At 46.1% G+C, this 4283-nt stretch overlaps 1 non-coding gene and 1 pseudogene across 1 annotated transcript; both read left to right on the forward strand.

The window, feature by feature from the left end:
• The first annotated feature begins 215 nt into the window (after positions 1-215).
• LOC129036250 (large ribosomal subunit protein uL1-like) lies at positions 216-914 on the forward strand (annotated as a pseudogene).
• A 2495-nt stretch (positions 915-3409) lies between these two features.
• LOC129037730 (small nucleolar RNA U13) lies at positions 3410-3513 on the forward strand. The gene has a single exon (XR_008502953.1). It is a non-coding gene; the product is annotated as a small nucleolar RNA U13 (small nucleolar RNA).
• The last annotated feature ends 770 nt before the right edge of the window (positions 3514-4283 follow it).

Raw genomic sequence — 4283 nt, forward strand, 5'->3', positions numbered from 1 at the left:
GCCACTAAACAATAGCCTGGGAAACAGAGCGAGACTCTGTCTCAAACAAAACAAAACAAAACAACAACAACAACAAACAAAACCAAAGTTGGACTAAGAGTGACCCTTTCTCATCTAATAAAGTGGACCTTATACAGGGAACATGGATTTGCCAGACATGACAAATGCAGGCTCTCATGCCACTCCCCACCCTCCTTAGACTCAGAAGGGAGGAAATGGGAGAGCCCCAGGCCTCAAGAGAGGCAGGATTAACTCTTTTCTTGTTACCCTTCGCAAGACACCAAGAGCAGCAGCCTCTTGAGACCCTGTAGGAGGCAGTGCGGGAAGTCCTGGACAGGAACCAGTGCAAGTGCCAGAAACTTTTGGGAACAGTGGAGCTACAGATCACCTTGAAGAACTGTGACCCTCAGAAGGATGAATGCTTCTTGGGCACTGTCATCTGAAGTCCACTCGCCGCCCCAGTTTCTCCACATGTGTTCTGGGGGACCAGCAACACTGGGTTGAGGCCAAGGCTGTGGGTATCTCCTACGTGGACATCGAGGTGCTGAAGAAACTCGACAAGAACAAGAAGCTCCTCAACAAGTGTGATGCCTTTTTGGCCTCAGGGTGTCTGATCAAGCAGATCCTACAAATCCTGGGCCCAGGCCTAAATAAGGAAGGCAGGTTCCCTTCCCTGCTGAGGTACAGTGATGTACAGCCAAAGTTGATGAGGGGAAGTCCACAATCAAGTTCCAGATGAAGAAGGGGCTCTGTCTGGCATGGCTCTTGGCCGTGTCAAGATGACAGACGATGAGCTTGTGTACAACGTCCATCTGGCTGTCAACTTCCTGGTATCATTGCTCAGGAAGAATTGGCAGAACATCGGGGCTTTATACATCAAGAACACCATAGGCAAGCCCCAGTGCCTGTATTAAGGCACATTCTAATAAATCTTAGTGCCACAAAGAGAGAGACAGAGAGAGAAAGAGAGAGAGAGAGAAACAAAGAGAGATTTGGGATTCAGCAATTTCCTTTCTAGACAAGGGCTGCTCCCCCTGACATCACAGAGGAGATGGCTGATGTTCCAGAAGTCTACAGGCCCAAGAGACCTGGGATCATCCCATCTCGTTGGAGAAGGACAGCAATTCTACAGAGGGACCCAGCAGGAAAAGCTGATGAAACACGAATAGGCTGCCCCAGGGAGGAGCCTCTGGCTCTTTTGTAGGGTAACTGAATATGGTCACCAGCTTTTATCAAAATTAGCCAGATACTCAGTTTCCAACGGCCCAGGCACAAATAATCCACAAACCAATCCCTTCAAATTATATCCCTGAAATAGTCACATGCATGCTCTCAACATACCATTAGCACCTAAACTCAAACTATGACACACCCACAAGTCTGCATCACCCTGCTTATAACTTAAAGCTTGTGGGTTTAAACTAATTTAGGAGTCAGTCTGGGGACCAAAGGGGGAAAGTCTTATCATGAGGTGGCAATTTGCTTAGGGAGGAGAATGCAATGCATGCATGACATCCAGAGACTGGGAACTAATCATCTCATAGGAGAGGTAAGTGTGTAAGCAGGCTGGGCGCGGTGGCTCATGCCTGTAATCCCAGCACTTTGGGAGGCCTAAGGTCAGGAGTTCGAGACCAGCCTGGCCAACATGGTAAAACTCCTGAGGTCAGGAATTCAAGACCAGCCTGGCCAACATGGTAAAACCTCATCTCTGCTAAAAATACAAAATTAGCTGGACGTGGTGGCACATGCCTGTAGTCCCAGCTACTCCAGAGGCTGAGACAGGAGAATGGCTTGAACCCAGGAGGCAGAGGCTGCAGTGAGCCGAGATCGTGTCACAGCACTCCAACCTGGTGACAGAGCGAGACCCCGTCTCGGAAAAAAAAAAAAAGACAGAAAGGACCGTAGTGTAGGGGTAGGGTGGTGAGTTTAGCATGGGTAGAGGTGATGGGCATCTGGTGGAAGTACCTGAAAAGGGGACTAGAAAGGGAGGTTGAAGCCTGATTGTGAAGGGCCAGACCAGGACTAGGTTCTCAGGAAGCAGAGCCGAAGGGAGGGCTGCCGACCAGTGACCTAGGGAAGCTGGGAGAGTCTTTCCCAAGGAGCTGACCCTTGGGGTGCGTTTCTTTCCTCATCTCCTGCCTTAAGGCTCTCTTGTCTCTTTTCTTTCCCCCTGCCCCACATTCCTAGGCATGCCAGGCCCAAAACATCCTCACAGGCTGCTGCTCTAATTACTTCATCCCATTTTAATTCTGCTGAGTTAGGAGCCTGTGAACTCAAGAGGAAATTCATGCAAAATACCCAACAAATTGAATGTGCTGGTGTTTTAGAACGCCAGGTCTGACCCTATCTGCCCCCTTCATCCTCCCTTCCTGTGGTCCTGCTCCTGACCAATCTCAGCTTGAGAAATCAAAGGTAGAATGTGCTGGTGAGAAGAGAGGGTGGCATTGATTGAGTAAGATGTTGAGTTTCACTGAATTGTTTGAGCCATTGCTTGGGATGAGGACAGGGTGGAGGCTTTCTGATGGGAGGCTTCTGTGGGAACCTTTTTGGAACTGATGGAGTCCATCTCTAGAGCTCCAAAATACCATGTGTGTTTGTGAGTTGTAATGTTTCCTTGTCCCTCAAGATACTTACAAGTTAGGAGAGATTTCTTATTCCAGCTGTTTGTCCACGGAGATGATAAATCATTTAAAACAAATGGATGGCTGTTTTCTTTCTTTCTTTCTTTCTTTTTTTTTTTTGAGACGGAGTCTCGCTCTGTCGCCCAGGCTAGAGTTCAGTGGCAGGATCTCAGCTCACTGCAACCTCTACCTCCCAGGTTCAAGCAATTCTCTAGCCTCAGCCTCCCAAGTGCTGGGACTACAGGCACATGCCACCACGTCTGGTTAATTTTTGTATTTTTAGTAGAGATCGGGTTTCACCATGTTGGTCAGGCTGGTCTCAAACTCCTGACCTCAAGTGATTGGCCCACCTTGGCTCCTAAATGTGCTGGGATTACAGGCATGAGCCACCGTGCTTCGTGGATGGCTATTTTAAAATCAGTGATTCTCGAGTTTGAGACCAGTCTGGGCAGCAAGGCAAAATCCTGTCTCTATTAAAAAATACAAAAATTAGCTGGGTGTGGTGCTGAACTCCTGTAGTCCCAGCAACTCAGGAGGCTGAAGTGGGAGGATGGTTTGAGTCCGGGAGACAGAGGTTGCAGTGAGCTGGGATTGCATGACTACACTCCAGCCTGAGCAATAGAGCCAAAACCTGTCTCAAAAACAAAACAAAGCAAAAAAATAAGTGATTCTCAAATTTTTTGGTCTCAGGACTCCGTTATACTCCGAAAAATGACTGAGGTCTCCAAGAGCTTTTGTTTATGTGGTTATCGCTATTGATATTTACTGTATTCAAAATGAAAACTGGGATCCTTTTGTAGTTCATAAGCATGATGATTGGGTTTTCATGCTTGTGTGTGAGATGTGCTTCCCTCAAACCTTGTTATGATGGTGGCACATTACCCATCTGATGTGAAAAAAAAAAGAAAGAAAGCCTGAGAAGTTGAAAGAATATTTATTAATCCATTTAAATTTAAAATACCAAAAATAAACCATTATGTGTTAACATAACTAACACACTTTGGTGAAAAAAGTACTATATTTTCCCCCTAAAATAGTGATAAAATTGGCATGTTTTACATTTTTACAAATCTCTAATAACTGGCTTAATAGAAAATACCTAGATTCTCTTATCTTATTCTCTTATTACAATTAATCCATTTCTTTTTTTTTTTTTTTTTTTTTGAGATAGAGTCTTTCTCTGTCACCCAGGCTGGAGGGCAGTGGTGTGATCTCAGCTCACTGCAACCTCTGCCTCCCCGGTTCAAGCCATTCTCTTGCCTCAGCCTCCCAAGTAGCTGGGATTACAGGTGTGCACCACCACACCTGACTCATTTTTGTATTTTTAGTAGAGACAGGGTTTCACCATGTTGGCCAGGCTGGTCTCAAACTCCTGACCTCAAGTGATTCACCCACCTCAGCCTCCCAAAGTACTGGGATTACAGGTCTGAGCCACCATGTCTGGCCTAATCGGTTTCAATATGTTGTTTTGGTTGAACTGGCCTCAAATGATCTTCCTGCCTCGGCCTCCCAAATTGCTGGGATTACAGGCATGAGCCACTGTGCCTGGCCAATGCTGTTATTTCCTAAATATCTTTTTAATCCATAACATGAAACAAATCTGGCCTCACCAAGTAAGAAAAGTGAGGAATATTTTAGTCTTCAGATAATTGTGGATATTTT

The sequence above is a fragment of the Pongo pygmaeus genome, chromosome 4 (assembly GCF_028885625.2).
Source record: "Pongo pygmaeus isolate AG05252 chromosome 4, NHGRI_mPonPyg2-v2.0_pri, whole genome shotgun sequence".
Lineage (NCBI taxonomy): Eukaryota > Metazoa > Chordata > Mammalia > Primates > Hominidae > Pongo > Pongo pygmaeus.